The sequence below is a fragment of the Ruditapes philippinarum genome, unplaced genomic scaffold, assembly GCF_026571515.1.
Source record: "Ruditapes philippinarum isolate M1 unplaced genomic scaffold, ASM2657151v2 ctg792_1_1_1_1, whole genome shotgun sequence".
NCBI classification, from domain to species: domain Eukaryota; kingdom Metazoa; phylum Mollusca; class Bivalvia; order Venerida; family Veneridae; genus Ruditapes; species Ruditapes philippinarum.
Genome location: NW_026866635.1, coordinates 95,355 through 114,275, shown reverse-complemented (window position 1 = coordinate 114,275; position 18,921 = coordinate 95,355). Strand labels below are relative to the sequence as shown.

Here is an 18,921-nt window from a genome sequence, read left to right as displayed (position 1 = left end):
TATTCATGCACGAAATAAGAAAAAAACATGGTAAATTAGTATGAGTGTTGTCACGGAAACAGATGAATGTCTTACATTGATAAAAGTTATAGCAATATTTCAATGTATACATATATACATTAAAATGTGATATTATATGCATAAAGAATTTTTATCTTACAATATGTTATGTAAGAGTAATATGTTTACAAATACGAGGGGTGTCCCAGAATTACGTGGACTTTTGCTGTAACTCAAAAACTACTGAAAATAAAAACAAACAAAATTAACATGAACAAAATGCAACTTTATTGCATAAGTACAAAAAATTTCAAAGTTGTCCGGCAACTGGATCAGTGTCTGTGGGCAGGGTAATGAGACAAGGGGTAGCGGGTGCGAGGCAGTCCATTCCGACGTTACGACGTCATTCCGGTGGCGTCGCTAGTTGTTAATAAATGCGTGGCGTCGAATGTCAGTTTTTCTCAACATAGTCGCCGCCTAACTCAATACACCTATGGTGTCGATATATCCACTGGTCGTTATAATAATAATAATAATAATAATAATAATAAAGCATACTATTAACTTTTGTTACGATAATAGTGTTACAGACGACGGTGATAATGCTGACGCCGTATTATTATTATTATTATTATTATTATTATTATTTATCATTATTATTATTATTATTATTATTATTATTATTATTATGGAGTTTATTTTGTACGCAAAGACAATGTGCGTTAACAAGGGAAATAACCTATCATGCGCACTGCTTACTATAGCAGTTTGAGTTCACTTTCTTAAGAGCTATAGCGGATAAATTGCGTTTAAAATAATAAATTGTGATAAGCTCATTTTTAAAAATCATTTCTTCTAAACACAAAAATATTGCTTACCCTTGAATGTAACGCCTGTCCCGATCTATGACGTCCTTGACTTCCTTAATTGACGCCGCAGTCAACGTTGACTTTCTCCCACGACCCTTGTCGTCTTCAATGTCCTCCCGGCCGTCTCGAAAACGCTTATGCCACTTGAAAACGAGTGATCGACAACAAAGGTCTCACTTTTGCAGTCTCCAACATTTCCTGCGTCTGTGTTGGCGTCTTCCCAAGATTAACACAAAACTTGATGATAGTCCGATGTTCCGCGTAATCCGTGGACGTCATTTTTTGTTAAATATCCAAGTGCAACGGTTGTCAGTTGTCCACTGGTAAACAATAACGGAAACAGCTATGACGTCAAAATTTCAAACGAACGTTCATATGACGTCACTGCATATGCTTACGACGTCGCGCCATTTTTTACGTATTGATACGCAAGATATACGAAAGTAAAGACAACTTATTAATACAAAATATTGGACTGCCCCCGCCCTGCGCATACTGCGTTTCTATAGCGACGTCAAATATAGAGAAGCAATGTTAGAAATTTAAAAATAATGGACATTCATTAAGGATATGTTAAAGGTATTGTGTACAAATTTGCTAAAAAATGCATTAAAAAATAAAAAAGTTATAGCAAAAGTCCACGTAATTCTGGGACACCCCTCGTAAGTTACAATTACACGCTGAAGAATATCGATGTAAATTTAGATAGATGGAAAAGCTCCTGATAGCATAATGAATCTTGGAAGTTACATACTATTTCATACCAACTTGTTGTGTTCAATCAATTTCATAATTCGGCTTTTAAATTTGGACTTTTACTAGTTAATATCAATTCTATATTATTCTATATTATTTCCACTCATTATCTTAGATATAATTTAAATTACATGTATACAATGTGTTAATTATAATTTATTAATTCTAAAAGTACATGTACAAGACGAATCAAGAATGTTAAGTTTTGCATAATGTAACAAGAAAATTAAGGATACAATTAATGAAATGATCTGTTGATTGGAAGCTAGCTTTAATGAAAAGGCAATTATAACATAACTAGGGAAGACGTTCACCAAAACACGACGGTTTACTTTCTATATATCAAAAAAACAACTGCACGTTTATTATACATTAGCATTACGTGGACATGTTCTCGCGCCGCTTAATGAAGTAATTAATGTTTTATGTGATGTGCCGGGTTAACTATATGCGCATAACAATATATGAATAACTTAGCTAGTAATTGGTCGTATCGTCTCTGTGGCGCAATCGGTTAGCGCGTTCGGCTGTTAACCGAAAGGTTGGTGGTTCAAGCCCACCCAGGGACGTATATACTTTTAGTATTTTTCCTTTTTTATTGCATTCAAATTTGTGCAACATCAAGCAATTGCTGGATATTTCTAAAACATTCAAAGTGAACAATATCAATTAAGATTTTATCTCAATCTGACTAAAGTTCAGACCTACTTATTTTTCATGTAGATCTGTGGGACCGCCTCCGTGGTCGAGGGGTTAGAGTCGATGACTCCTAATCCAGTTACCTCTCTGGCGTGGGTTCGATCCCCGGGAGATGCTTTGGTAGTTTAGCGCGGAGGAAGGTAGTCTAGTACTGGGGTATATCTCTCCAGGAACGATGGTTAGGAAACTACCTGCCTATATGACTGAAATACTGTTGGGAAAAGGCGTAAAATGAATCAAACAAACAAAACAATGTAGATCTGTAGACGACCGTATATGTTTCGCCTTCATTATAATTCGAATTTCCCGAGAAAACGATTTTCAGCCATGCAAATCATCAAATCGGTTTTTACATAGGTATTAGAAGAAGTATCAAAACACCGTTATACGTGGAAGTTAAACAAACTGTTGATTTTTGTTCGAAAAAAATGTTTGGAGTAACTTTTAACAAATTACTTGAAAAAATAGAATGAATTTTAATGGGAAAGATTGTTTTGCCAGTTTACCTGTCGGCTATATGGATATCTCGAAATCGTGAAAATCACCAAGTCAGTATTGTTTTTCGAAATCGTGAAAATTACCTAGTCAGTATTGTTTTTCCCAGTGTTAAAAAACCAAATCGCTTTCAAAATTATGAAAACTCGTGTGAATAGTCACCAGAAATAATTTCGTATATGTTCACGCGGGGCGTTATTTACAGCTGATTTTAATCAGATTGGATTTTATCTAATATTAGTATACAGATATTTAGAGACATTGTTATCAAATTCTGCCTTGACAATTCCGAACTCTCATATCAGTTCATATATTTTACTTCTAAAGGGGGGGGGGGCAATAAATTATGTAATAAAAAAAAATATAACTTTATACCAAAGCATATGCGACATAAAAGACAAGTGTTCATAATTTTAAATCCTGACAGAACTTCCAATTTTGACTGCATTAATGTTAGTGTTAACATCCATTTCTTGATTAAATTTTCCCATGCTATATTCCACTCAGTTTTTTATTTTTAGATCTGCAGATAAAACTATGTGTATTGAAATCCTAATTCTTGATCTTATTTTGATCGATAGACAGCATTGCTTTTCGTTTTCATCCTAAATCCTTCACAACACATAGTATATTACGTAAATCAGTACACAGTACAGTTATAAAATATGGTGGCTGATTTACGCCATGTCGTATTTTCGCTTCTTCGACACAAAATGCGAAATGCGAATGTTTAGCAGTACTTAAAAGTCATATATTTTATTTTATTGTCATTAAGTCAGACAAAATATTTAAGAAGATCACTTCTACGCAGCTTTCAATTCGTATCTTATGACATAAAGAGAGTGTACAATATCATAAATTCTTTAATAAGACGTTGAAACTCATATGGCCGTGTATAATTTTCTGATAATATATAATCGTTGTCAGATATACACTCTGTATATAACTGATAACGATAATTTATTATCAGAAAATACAAGTAAATACTGATAACGATAATTTATTATCAGAAAATACAAGTAAATACTGATAACGATAATTTATTATCAGAAAATACAAGTAAATACAATCCATACAATCACGAACATTTTTTGATGCCACACACTACAAGTCACTACAGTGTATCTTTTTCTTATTCTAATGATTTTAGATATTTACAACGTAACATGTTACTTTTAAAAATAACAACTCATTTTGCTGTCATTGAAATATGAAAATTTTAATAGTAGTGTATATTCTTGTTGAACACTTGTTATGTTTAGATACTGGTTTTGAATATTTGTGCTAATATGTTTAAAATGTTAAGTATCTGGCAATTATTATAGAATTGCTATTTACATGTATTTTTATAATAATGTATAAAAATGAATAAAAGAAATGAATAATACAATGTACGTACATATCTATACACATATAACGCATACACATACAAATATGGGAGTCATTATACAGGACTATAAAGAAAATATACGTTTAAACTATTACAAAACTGTGTATAAGTAATGATAATTAATACGCCGTGTGATAAAGGGATAATTGTATATAAGTTACATTTAATTCTGTGCCGTTCAAAAGTCTTCATAATTGATATGAAAATTAAAGTGATGATTGTATACAAAGATACATTGAATAAGAGTTACTTTCCAGAGAAACAATGCACATTTTTACCAGTATAAATGAACATATAAGAATAAAAAAATATAGCAAGTATAAAAGACCAAAAATATGAAATATTTTGTGAACTGTTATGATCTTTGAATCGAGTAATTTCTACATGTGCAAACTTAAATTAAAGTTTACAAGAAAAATCCGAAATGAAGAAAGACTGAATAAACCATTATTAAACTTGCCTTCTTAGAAAGTTTATGTTATAAATGATTTGCAAACGTCAAATAGAATACATGCGTTGACTAGAAAATACCAAACAAATATCTAAATTGTATTTAAAGTATAGTCATGCAAAGTATTAACCAAATAAAATATCATGATTCAATGCGTACGTAATTCATATAAAAGCTTATACAAATAATCGAAAAACATCATTTATTATCATCATAATATTTGGTTTATATTATTAATTAAATGAATTACGTGAATCAAACATTTCTAGTTATAGTATGGCCACATACTAGCAGTCACTTCAACACGCGTTATTTCAGTATTTCCTTACACTGGTGTATGCAGACATTAACGAAGATACAATAATAGTGCAATAGTACAATGTATATACGTTAGTAACAAACGTTTCATTCATTGGTAACAGTTTAGCTTAACATACAACTGTGTAAATAATTTTTAGGGACTATAAATAATTTTTATATTTAAATCGAAACAAACACGTCTGACAATCTGATTTAAATACACCGTGCGAGATAAAGAGATATTACTTTATATGATTAGGGCGTAAATATTCTACATTAATTTAAACATAGCTACCATATCGTCTCTGTGGCGCAATCGGTTAGCGCGTTCGGCTGTTAACCGAAAGGTTGGTGGTTCAAGTCCACCCAGGGACGAAATTTATTTTTATTTGGATTAAAAGTCACATTCATACGCTGCTTTCCATTTACCGTATTGTCTTAAAATTACACTGTAAACATTTCGGAAACTATACAGATATTTTTTTTTTCGTTTCATTTATTTCTTCTTTCATTTAACATAGGTAAAATCCAAAGTTACAAAAAAAACAAAGAAAAATTAAGAATGACTTTCTGTTGTAGCACTATATTGCATGCCTTATCAAAATTACAAATTTTATCATATCATGTTAAATGTTGAATACTGATTAAACCGGTGCTAGGTGGCGTCCATGAACAGACTCAATCAAACCGGGCCTGCAACATTTTCTTTCTTCTTTTTTTCCGTGTTGGGCGTTCTTAAGAGATTCTTTATTTCTCTCTATTTTACAGTTCAAATCATTTAAAAATAAGTTCTCTAGGACACACAACAATTGATCTCGACTTCGCCTTGGACAATTTGTTGCTTATCTCGGCTTCGCCTGGACAATCTTTTGATTATCCTAGCAAACTGTCTAAGAAGACACTTTTACTTTTGAAGAAAAACTCATACAGTATCCATTACATAATGCATGGTTAATCGTTCAAGTCCTTTGTAAATAATCACTCGGACCTACTGGCCTTCATGATTATATTACTCGAACCGTGCATTATTTAACAATAACGCACTCAAAACTGACATCTATTTACTAATTTTATACAATATTCTTAATTCGTATGCTAATTCAAAGTTAAACACATATTTTGTTCGTTGCTGCAATATCAATACCGAACACTGTACCGAACATTTGTGGTGGATAAATACATACCAGTGAATTTGTGATACATTTAGATAATTGTCGAACAAGAAAATCTGATAGATAAGAACTATTCATAATGTACATGTCGTGAAATAATAACAAAACTGATTAACTTATGTTCTTTTTTTTAAATAAACAAGTTTTTTAATAGAACATACATTTATTTCTCTTTGAAATGGTTTTGTACTTTATCACATTTTACTTGAAATTAAGGCTTTGACACCATACTAGACATGTAATTATTTATTTAAAAAGCAAATAGAAAGGAAAAAGTGCTAAACAATGTAAACTACTAGACTATAAGGGTTACAAATTACTATTATCATGCAATTTTGTCTTCAAACCCTTATTATTTTGGTCAGCGATGAATAAAACAACAACATTTTGTTATGGGGAAATAAATGAAATACTTTATCAAGTTTCCGTAATGAGATTCTAGCTTGTTGACTTTTTTGTCGTAAAAATGGACTTTATTTACGATGAATTACTTTATAATTACCTATATGCCATTGTCTTTCCTGTGAAATATTTACAAAAGTACCATTGCCTATAAAAACAGAATGCAACTGAACTTTAAAAATGCTGGCGATATTCACAAAAGTCAAAAAGTCAGTCAAGTTTCATTCAAATTGTATTAGTGTTATATCAGAAGTAGTCTGGACAAACATTAAAAATGAAAATTACTAAAAAAGGTCATAACGCAAAAATCATTGAACTGGAAAATGCCGTACTGATCATTCTTGTAGAGTTGAGATGAAATTGAATCATCAGTTTTTGAGAAGAAGTCCTGACAAGTTTTGTTACGGACAGACATACAGACCCATACATGTTGCCGCTACTCTGTAAATAATTACACGATAGCAACCTATAGGAAATACCGTAGACATTTACAATTGTTTACGACAAATAGTTCTATATCCGTAGTCAGATACCAAATATCATGTCTAGAAAACAATATAATCAATTCTGCCAGGAAAAATGATCCTTCCTAAAAAATAATATCTATTACTTGTTACGATAAGTCGGAGTATAATATCAAAAGTTCTTTTATGGTTTTGCAATATAAATTTCACTAAGTTCAATGAACATGATCAAAAATTGTTCCTGCCAATTATTGTCACATCACTTTTAGAAAACCGTTTTGCACGAAATTATATAATTAGTAGGACAACGAAAAGGTAAACTCTTTAATCTAGATAAAACATTAAAAATAATTTTGAAAATAGTAATTTCGGTGTAATTTATCATTTGACTGGTAACTGCTATTTTAAAGTTCATCTAAGACTTTCGTACTTTATGTTCATATTCTAAGCTAATTAAAAGTTAAAACAATTTCAGTTTTCAATCTGCCTATATGTCTATGTAACTGTTATGTAAGCCTTTAAACTTCCAGTTGCAATATTTTCCAAAGAAAAGAAAGTTATCAATGCAATAGGTGCATCGAAGAAACACTTTTCTCGCGAATTTTTAGGAAGCTGTCATTTTAAACACGCTAATAATGGTAGCACTTTGTTAGTCAATGGGCAGTAAGTCAAAAGCGTAATATAAATATACCAACCCGTCATCTACCTGCAGTCATCAGTACAGTTTTGATATTTGTCATCACTGCAGCAGTCATCACTGGGTTATACATTTATGTTACTTATGATAATACATAGCGTTATTGATTGAAATAATGTTACTGAATTAAAGTATTTAGATAAATACGTTTCAGACGATGAAGAATATCGTTCACATATGTCATTGTACAAAATATATTTCATTTCGGTATTCAACACGTTTGTGAATATTTATAATTGAAACAAAACAGAAAAAGAAGTTATATTTAAGATTTATTTTGTGGTTTTAATCAATTTTGCGAATGTATACTCACAATAACGAAATATACGAGCCTGCAACATATAACAGTTCTGAACAATTACTTTTGAATTATTCTTTTGATGATACAGATTGAAATGGTTAATTAAAGTTATTGAAATATGAATATTCAAGCACAAAAAAAGAAAAAACATTTTAAAGATATAGTAGTGTTGACATGGAAACGGATGAATGCTTTACATTGTTAAGTGTTTTTGCAATATTTCAATGTATTAAATATTGTATATACACTTATACAGTAAATATTAAATTGTGGTTATCATAAATATTAAACAATAATTTGTCATGAAGGAGTAATATGTTCAGAAAATTAGCTACAATAACATGCAAAAGAATATCAATATAAACTTACATAAATGTAAAAGCTCGCTCTTGATCTTGGAAGTTATATACGTTTTTAATATTTCAATACCAGCTTTTTGTATTAAAACAATTTCATAATTCGGATTTTAGATTTGCACTCTCTATTATTATTAAATCTTTTACCAAACATGTATAAAATGTTTAAATCATAATCAATTTATTATAAATTTACATGTACAAGACCAGTTTTGAATATCATTTAGATAACAAAATAATAAATGTTATAATTAATCTCAGTTGATTGCAAGCTAGCTATTAACATCACCTAACTAGGAAAGACCTTCAACACGCCGACTTTATTTTTGTATATATCAAATGTAACTGCACGTTTATTATACAAATAAGACTGTCATAGGCATCATGATTACGTGGACATGTTCTCGCACCGCTTAATCAAGTAGCTAATGTTTTATGTAATGTGCTTTGTTAACTATGGGCGCATATTAATATATGAGTAACACAGGCATTGGTGTGTTTATATCGTCTCTGTGGCGCAATCGGTTAGCGCGTTCGGCTGTTAACCGAAAGGTTGGTGGTTCAAGCCCACCCAGGGACGAAACATTTTTGATAATTTCTTTATTATTGCATTCAAGTTTGATCATCAAGCAATTGTTGGATATTTCTAAAACATTTCAAGTGAACAATATCAATTTAAATTTTATCTAACAGATATTTAGAGGCTTGAAAATTTCGAACAATCGTATTAGTTCATATATTTTATTTCAAGAGGGGGCAATACATTATGATATATCAAAAAAACTATATAACTTCATACAAGAACTTCTGCGACATAATAAAGAAGGATTATAATTCTAAATTCTAACAGAACTTTCAATTTTGATTGCATTAATGTAAGTGTTATATTCAAAATATCAATCTCTTGATTAAATTTTACTATGTTATATTGCAACTCAGTATTCTATTTTTAGATCTGCAGATAAAACTATTTGTATTCCAATCCTTATTCCTGGTCGTATTTTGATCGACAGTAAACATTGTTTATTTTAGTTTACATCCTTAATTTTTCACAACACATACATAAAGTCAAATGTTTGAAACAGTTTACAGTACATTGATAGAAGCCACAGATATTGGTCGACGAAAGCTCGAACTTTATATGACTGATAATTTGTAGTGGTGTAACTAAGTTCTGTAGGTCAAAAGTTGCTTGTACAAGTTTATTTTCAGCTGATTCGCATACAACATTTTATATAGCGAAGGAAACAATTGAAGTCAATAAAAATCACCTTAGGTTATACAGTCATGTACATATTCATAAATCATTGGCATGAGTATATGCCTTTCATGCACATCTTTTTACACTATTCAGTGTTTGCAGTCATTATTGACAAAATGGGATGTGCCCTATTTAGCTCATAGTTACATTCATCTGTCCGTTTTATTTACGCCGTTTTTGTTTGCTTTTTTGGCTTGCAGCCACGGCTGCAAGCCATCTGTTTTGGAAAAGCTGTTCCGGTTAGGTGGTTTCCTACTTACATTTGTTAGTGCATGATTGAACGGGAATCCAGCTGCAATCGTGCCAATCGCAACTTTTTGGCCCTTTCCGTCACTCTTCGGTTTAATGATAATAGCCGATGTAGTTTCGATTGCAATCGTGACAATTCGGGCGATTCCGTCATACAGCGGAATCAGACGAAGTGATATTACGGAAATCTAAGCTATTTTAGTTACTTCGGTAATCCCAGTTTGTTTATATAAATAGGATTTCTATTTTTACTTGATTTATCGGTTTTTAAAAACGGTAATAAATTATAAACAAAATTGTTCCGTTTCAATTCTTTTTCAAGACGCAAAGGTTTGTTTCTTTTATAATTGTTTTTCTCTGTATTAGTTTTATACAATAGAGGATGGTTACTGTAGAAGTATTCCGTCTCCAAAGGGTGGGCGTGCATGATCGAGTTATATTTAGATCTAATGAACGCAGTGTGGTGATTTAAAAATAGCTCATGCATATCATTAACCTTACCACATGCTGTAGCAAACTCCTCGCAGCGGTTACTTCCCCTGATCAGTACAGTTAAAGTAGTAACCGCTGTGAGGAGTTTGGTGCTGTAGCTGTGGTCGTGTAACATAGTTGATACATGCTTATTAATTGGTAGATCACGTAACGAAGTATTGTAGTGCATTTACTTGTCCATAAAGATGCTATATAAATGAAATTAGCAACTGCCAAAACGAATGATTTCTCTGGAAATAAAATGTGCATCAGTATGATAGATAGATCTCCACGTTAGTATTTATATGATTGATTATTTTCTTTATTAGTTTTATACAATAGAGAATAGATTTCAAATCGTTTTGACAAAAAATATTCGTTTTTACAAAAAAAACATCTAAATAAACCCTTTATGATATACAAATACCGTAATTCAAAAAAATTGTGATAATAAATTGAAACAAAAAAAAAACAATTTTAAAGGGTTGGGATGAAGGCACAACTGTGCAAGCCTTTCCTTTTAAAAGGAAACTTTATTTTATTTTTTATTTTTTTTTTTTTGTTATTTGTTTTTGTTTTATATTTCTATGATAATTAAAACATTATATTTACATTAATGCTATCCTTGCAAATCCTTATTATATATCTAAAATATGTACGAATGAGCTAGTAACTTGGAAATTTTACTCAAATATACCAGTTTTTTTAAGGCGATGAAAAATGAACTAAAATTTTTTTTCTGAAACATAATACAATATGTATGTAGGGCAAGCTAAATTATCAAAGTTTAATTTAGCACCTCAAACACTCCATTTAAATGTAAAAATTACCATTTTTCACGTGCGTTCTCCGAGTATATAGAAAAGTGTTCCATAGAAATCTTTAACGTTTTCCAGGAACATCGTGACAGTTATCATAAGAATTCCAAACAAGTTATCATAAAAACTCCATCCCTCGTGTAACAGTTCCTCCCCGTGTGAAATAGACAAAATATTTTAGAAGATCACTTCCACACATATTTAAAAATATATATTATCACAGAAAGAGAGTGTGCAGAATCATAATTTCGTATAAATGACCTGACACTTATAAGGCCGTGTATAATAAATTTCTAATTATAAATGCTCGTTTTCTGATATACACACTGTAAACATCTGAGAACGATAATTTATTATCAGAAAATACAACTAATTACAATCCTTAATATGTCGAGCATTTTAACACATGCTTTAAGATGTTGGTTTCTATAGTTAAGCCGCACACTACAATTCAATACAGTGTATTGTTTTTCTTATTCTAAGTATTTCAGATATTTACAAGATAACTTGTCATTTTAAAGATAACTTTTATCATTTCGCATTCACTTAATCAAATATGAATCTTTTAATAGTAGTTATATTCTTGTTGAACACTGGTTATGTAATAGAAAGAGCATCGAAACACGAGGCTATCTGATTTGTACGAGGGGGCGTAGCTCCCCAAGTATTAATCAAATTGCATCGTGTTTTGACGTTCTTTCTCTTTTGTATCATAGTCAAGCATAACATTAAATGTGTATAAGAAAGGATAATTTATACGCCGTGTGATAAAGGGATAATTGCATATATAATTTACATTTAATTCTGTGCCATTCATATCGTCTTTATAATTGATATGAAAATTAAAGACTTAGTGATTAATTTACACGTAGATACATTGAGAAAGAGTTACTTTTCAGAGAAACAATGCACATTTTTACTTTACATTAATAAAAATATAACAAATATAAAAGACCAAAGATATCAAATATTTTGTGAAATGTTATAATTTTTGAATCGAATAATTTCTACATTATTTCTACATTAACTTAACTTAATGAAGATAGACTGAATAAACCATTATTAAACTTGCCTTCTTAGAAATTTCATGTAATAAATGATTTGCGAATGTTAAAACGATTGCATACGTTGACAAGAAAACATCAAACCAATATCTAAATTGTATTTACAGAATAGTCAAGTAAAACATGAAAATTAACCGTATAAAATGTTATGATTCACTGTGTACATATGTCATATAAAAACTTATACAAGTAATTGAAACTCTGTATTGATTATCATCATAATTTATGGTGTAAATCTTTTAATTATAATAAATAAATAACATGATGATTTAATATTTATTTCTAGATATAGTGTCACATGCACATACTAGAAGTCACCTCAACGTTATTCCAGTTTTCTAACACTAATTGATTCAGATATAAACGTCGATACAATAGTAAAATGTATATACGGTAATTTCAAACGTTTCAGTCATTCATCTCACTAACAACATTTTAGCTTAACATACAACTTAACATACATAGGACTATAATGAAAATGAAACAAACACGTGTGACAATCTATTTTAAATAAACCGTGCGAGATAGAGAGATAAAGATATTACTTTATATGATTAAGGCGTAGATATTCTACATGCCACCATATCGTCTCTGTGGCGCAATCGGTTAGCGCGTTCGGCTGTTAACCGAAAGGTTGGTGGTTCAAGCCCACCCAGGGACGAGATTCATTCTTTTTATTTTAATATGCGACGTTTGGATTAAGTCACAATATGTTGAATGTTTTCATGCTTTGCTTTCCATTTACCGTATTGTCCTAAAAATGCACTGTAAACATTTTGGAAACTATACAGATTTTTTTTCGTTTCATTCATTTCCTCTTTCTTTCAACATTGTGTTTACATTTGTATCAATCAGAGGGGCTTTTGCTCGGCATAACTATTGATGATGAATATTTACACAAACAAAAGTAAACTTTAAAACAGATAATGATACGTATATTATACTATTCTTATTGAAATATTCTTTGTATGAATAGGCTTGCACTTCATAAATAGATGAAATCCTTACAAAAAAATTAAGTTAAGCAAAGTTACTGTTGTAGCACTATAATGCATGGCTTATCAAATGCCAAATGTTAAATGTCGAATACTGATTAAACCGGTGCTAGGTGGCGTCCATGAACAGAATCAACCAAACAGATCCTGCAACATTTTTTTTTTTTCGTTTAAAGCATTCTTTAGAGATTTTTTATTTCTCGCCATTTTATCGTTGAAATCATTTTAAAAAGGTCTCTTAAGGACACACAACAATTTATCTCGGCTTCACCTTGGACAATTTGTTGCTTATCCAAGCAAACTTTCTAAGGAGACACTTTTACCTTTGAAGAAAAACTCATACTGTATCCATTACATAATGCATGGTTAATCGTTCGAGTCCTTTGTAAATAATCACTCGGACCTACTGGCCTTCGAGATTATATTTCCCGAACCGTGCATTATTTAACAATAACGCACTCAAAACTGACATCTATTTACTAAATTTTATATAATATTCTAATTTCATATGCTAAATCAACTTTTCAAAGTTAACACACGTATTTTGTTCGTTGCAATAATAATACCGAACATTTGTGGCGGATAACTACATACCAGTGAATTTGTGATACATTTAGATAATTGCCGAACAAGAAAATCTGATAGATAAGAACTTGACGAGATAAATATTCATAATGTACATGTCGTGAAATAATAACAAAACTGATAAACTTATGTCTTAAGGTATTGGAATATTTTTTTTTAAATAAACAAGTTTTTAAAACATACATTTATTTCTTTGTGAAATGTTTTGTAATTTATCACATTTTACTGGAATTTAAGGCTCTGACACCATATTAGACATATAATTATTTATTCAAAAAGCAAATAGAAAGGAAAAGGTGCTAAGAAATGAAAACTACTAGGTTATAAGGGGTTCCAAATTACTGTTTTCAAGAAATTTTGTCTGTAACAGTGTCTATATTTTGGGCAGAGATGAATAAAACAACCACATTTTGTAATGAGGGTTATAAATGTATTAATTTGTCAAGTTTCCTTAATGAAATTATAGCGTCCTGACTTTTTTGTAGTAAAAATGGACTTTATATAGGATGAATTACTTTATAATTACTTGTATACCATTGTCTTTCCTTTGAGATGTTTATGAAAGTACCATTACCTATAAAAACAGAACGCTCGTGAACTAGAAAATGCTGGTGATATTCACAAAAATCCTTAACAGACAGAACGCCTTATTTACTCTATGGGCCATAAGTCAGCCAAAATCATTCAACCAGAAAACCAATGGATCATTCAAGTTTCATTCAAATTGTATTATATGAGAAGTAGTCCAACAAACTTTAAAAGAAATGAAAATTGCTAAAGGGTCATAACTCAAAAATCATTGAACCGAAAAATGTCGATACTTTGCGCATGTGGACTTGGTAGTGATTTTTTTGTAGAGTTTGGATGCAATTGAATAAGAAGTTCAGACAAGTTTTGTAACAGACGGAGAAGTGATCCATTTATGTTACCGCTACTCTGTAGCAGGCGACATAAAAATGCTTATAAATACACGATAGCAACATATAGGAAACATCGTAGACATTGACAATTTTTGTGACAAATATTCTTAGTTCATTAAAAATGAGATTATTCTGATATACATTTATTTTATACAAAATCATTTTTTTCTGCATCAATATATGTTCATAATCCAATATACTGTAAATCTTTTAATTATATCATGTGTTTATCTATTTATAATATTTGATACGTGTAATGTTTCAAGATATTGTATACGTTACGAAATAAAATTTCTGTTCTGTTCTATATCCGTAGTCATATAATCATGTTCAGAAAACAACATTATCAATTCTACCAGAAAAAAATTGTCCTACCTGAAAAAATATCTATGTACTTGTGTATTACATCAATAGTTCTTTTATGGTTTTGCAAAATAGATTTCACTATGATCCGAAATTGTTCATGCCAATTATTGTTACATCATTTTAAGAAAACCGTTTTGCACGACATTATATAATTATTAGGACAACGAGAAGGTAAACTCTTTAATCTAGATAAAACATTAAAAATAATTTTGAAAATAGTAATTTCCGTGTAATTTATCATTTGACTGGTAACTGCTATTTTTTAAGTTCATCTAAGACTTTCGTTCTTTATGTTCATATTCTAAGCTAATTAAAAGTTAAAACAAATTCAGTTTTCAATCTGCCTATATGTCTATGTAACTGTTATATAAGCCTTTAAACTTCCAGTTGCAATATTTTCCAAAGAAAAGAAAGTTATCAATGCAATAGGTGCATCGAAGAAACACTTTTCTCGCGAATTTTTAGGAAGCTGTCATTTTAAACACGCTAATAATGGTAGCACTTTGTTAGTCAATGGGCAGTAAGTCAAAAGCGTAATATAAATATACCAACCCGTCATCTACCTGCAGTCATCAGTACAGTTTTGATATTTGTCATCACTGCAGCAGTCATCACTGGGTTATACATTTATGTTACTTATGATAATACATAGCGTTATTGATTGAAATAATGTTACTGAATTAAAGTATTTAGATAAATACGTTTCAGACGATGAAGAATATCGTTCACATATGTCATTGTACAAAATATATTTCATTTCGGTATTCAACACGTTTGTGAATATTTATAATTGAAACAAAAAAGAAAAAGAAGTTATATTTAAGATTTATTTTGTGGTTTTAATCAATTTTGCGAATTTATACTCACAATAACACAATATATATAACAGTTCTGAACAATTACTTCTAAATTATTCTTTTGACGATACAGATTGAAATGGTTAATTAAAGTTAATGAAATATGAATATTCAAGCACACAGTAAAAAAAACGTTTTAAAGATAGAGTAGTGTTGTCATGGAAACGGATGAATGCTTTACATTGTTAAGTGTTTTTGCAATATTTCAATGTATTAAATATTGTATATACACTTATACAGTAAATATTAAATTGTGGTTATCATAAATATTAAACAATAATTTGTCATGAAGGAGTAATATGTTCAGAAAATTAGCTACAATAACATGCAAAAGAATATCAATATAAACTTACATAAATGTAAAAGCTCGCTCTTGATCTTGGAAGTTATATATGTTTTTAATATTTCAATACCAGCTTTTTGTATTAAAACAATTTCATAATTCGGATTTTAGATTTGCACTCTCTATTATTATTAAATCTTTTACCAAACATGTATAAAATGTTTAAATCATAATCAATATATTATAAATTTACATGTACAAGACCAGTTTTGAATATCATTTAGATAACAAAATAATAAATGTTATAATTAATCTCAGTTGATTGCAAGCTAGCTATTAACATCACCTAACTAGGAAAGACCTTCAACACGCCGACTTTATTTTTGTATATATCAAATGTAACTGCACGTTTATTATACAAATAAGACTGTCATAGGAACCATGATTACGTCGACATGTTCGCACGGCTTAATCAAGTAGCTAATGTTTTATGTAATGTGCTTTGTTAACTATGGGCGCATATTAATATATGAGTAACACAGGCATTGGGCTGTTTATATCGTCTCTGTGGCGCAATCGGTTAGCGCGTTCGGCTGTTAACCGAAAGGTTGGTGGTTCAAGCCCACCCAGGGACGAAACATTTTTGATAATTTCTTTATTATTGCATTCAAGTTTGATCATCAAGCAATTGTTGGATATTTCTAAAACATTTCAAGTGAACAATATCAATTTAGATTTTATCTAACAGATATTTAGAGGCTTGAAAATTTCGAACAATCGTATTAGTTCATATATTTTATTTCAAGAGGGGGCAATACATTATGATATATCGAAAAAACTATATAACTTCATACAAGAACTTCTGCGACATAATAAAGAAGGATTATAATTCTAAATTCTAACAGAACTTTCAATTTTGATTGCATTAATGTAAGAGTTATATTCAAAATATCAATCTCTTGATTAAATTTTACTATGTTATATTGCAACTCAGTATTCTATTTTTAGATCTGCAGATAAAACTATTTGTATTCAAATCCTTATTCCTGGTCGTATTTTGATCGACAGTAAACATTGTTTATTTTAGTTTACATTCTAAATTTTTCACAACACATACATAAAGTCAAATGTTTGAAACAGTTTACAGTACATTGATAGAAGCCACAGATATTGGTCGACGAAAGCTCGAACTTTATATGACTGATAATTTGTAGTGGTGTAACTAAGTTCTGTAGGTCAAAAGTTGCTTGCACAAGTTTATTTTCAGCTGATTCGCATACAACATTTTATATAGCGAAGGAAACAATTGAAGTCAATAAAAATCACCTTAGGTTATACAGTCATGTACATATTCATAAATTATGCCTTTCATGCACATCTTTTTACACTATTCAGTGTTTGCAGTCATTATTGACAAAATGGGATGTGCCCTATTTAGCTCGCAGTTACATTCATCTGTCCGTTTTATTTACGCCGTTTTTGTTTGCTTTTTTTTTGGTTGTTTTTTGTTTTGTTATTTGTTTTTGTTTTATATTTCTATGATAATTAAAACATTATATTTACATTAATGCTATCCTTGCAAATCCTTATTATATATCTAGAATATGTACGAATGAGCAAGTAGCTTGGAAATTTTACTCAAAACTACAAGCCTTTTTTTAAAAGGCGATGAAAAATGAACGTAAAGTTTTCTTTCCTGAAACATAATACAATATGTATGTAGGGCAAGCTAAATTATCAAAGTTTAATTTAGCACCTCAAACACTCAAAATTACCATTTTTCACGTGAATTCTCCGAGTATATAGAAAAGTTTTCCATAGAAATCTTTAACGTTTTCCAGGAACATCGTGACAGTTATCATAAGAATTCCAAACAAGTTATCATAAAACAGTTCCTCCCCGTGTGAAATAGACAAAATATTTTAGAATATTTGTCAAGTTAAACATCAAAATTAGCAGTTTAAAGGGTAATGATTCACTGTATACATACAAATGTATGTCATATAAAAACTTATACAAGTAATTGAATCTCTTTATTGATTATCATCATAATGTATGGTGTATATCTTTTAATTATAATAAATAAATAACATGATGATTAAATATTTCTAGATATAGTGTCACATGCACATACTAGAAGTCACCTCAACGTTATTCCAGTTTTCTAACACTAATTGATTCAGATATAAACGTCGATACAATAGTAAAATGTATATACGGTAATTTCAAACGTTTCAGTCATTCATCTCACTAACAACATTTTAGCTTAACATACAACTTAACATACATAGGACTATAATGAAAATGAAACAAACACGTGTGACAATCTGTATAAAATACACCGTGCGAGATAAAGAGATAAAGATATTACCTTATATGATTAAGGCCTAGATAGTCTACATCTATCATATCGTCTCTGTGGCGCAATCGGTTAGCGCGTTCGGCTGTTAACCGAAAGGTTGGTGGTTCAAGCCCACCCAGGGACGAAATTCATTCTTTTTATTTTAATATGCGCCGTTCGAATTAAGTTACAATATGTTGAATATTTTCATGCTTTGCTTTCCATTTACCGTATTGTCTTAAAAATGCACTGTAAACATTTTGGAAACTATACAGATTTTTTTTATTTCATTTATTTCCTCTTTCTTCCAACATTGTGTTTACATTTGTATCAATCAGGCGGGCCTTTTCTCGGCATAA

General features: G+C 30.2%; 6 non-coding genes across 6 annotated transcripts; all 6 read left to right on the top strand.

Annotated features, from left to right (window-relative positions):
• The first annotated feature begins 2,120 nt into the window (after positions 1–2,120).
• Trnan-guu (transfer RNA asparagine (anticodon GUU)) lies at positions 2,121–2,194 on the top strand. The gene has a single exon. It is a non-coding gene; the product is annotated as a tRNA-Asn (tRNA).
• A 3,067-nt stretch (positions 2,195–5,261) lies between these two features.
• On the top strand, positions 5,262–5,335 carry Trnan-guu (transfer RNA asparagine (anticodon GUU)). Its single transcript has one exon. It is a non-coding gene; the product is annotated as a tRNA-Asn (tRNA).
• A 3,523-nt stretch (positions 5,336–8,858) lies between these two features.
• Positions 8,859–8,932, top strand: Trnan-guu (transfer RNA asparagine (anticodon GUU)). Its single transcript has one exon. It is a non-coding gene; the product is annotated as a tRNA-Asn (tRNA).
• Positions 8,933–12,802: 3,870 nt separating this feature from the next.
• On the top strand, positions 12,803–12,876 carry Trnan-guu (transfer RNA asparagine (anticodon GUU)). Its single transcript has one exon. It is a non-coding gene; the product is annotated as a tRNA-Asn (tRNA).
• A 3,906-nt stretch (positions 12,877–16,782) lies between these two features.
• Positions 16,783–16,856, top strand: Trnan-guu (transfer RNA asparagine (anticodon GUU)). The gene has a single exon. It is a non-coding gene; the product is annotated as a tRNA-Asn (tRNA).
• Positions 16,857–18,633: 1,777 nt separating this feature from the next.
• Positions 18,634–18,707, top strand: Trnan-guu (transfer RNA asparagine (anticodon GUU)). Its single transcript has one exon. It is a non-coding gene; the product is annotated as a tRNA-Asn (tRNA).
• Positions 18,708–18,921: the final 214 nt, after the last annotated feature.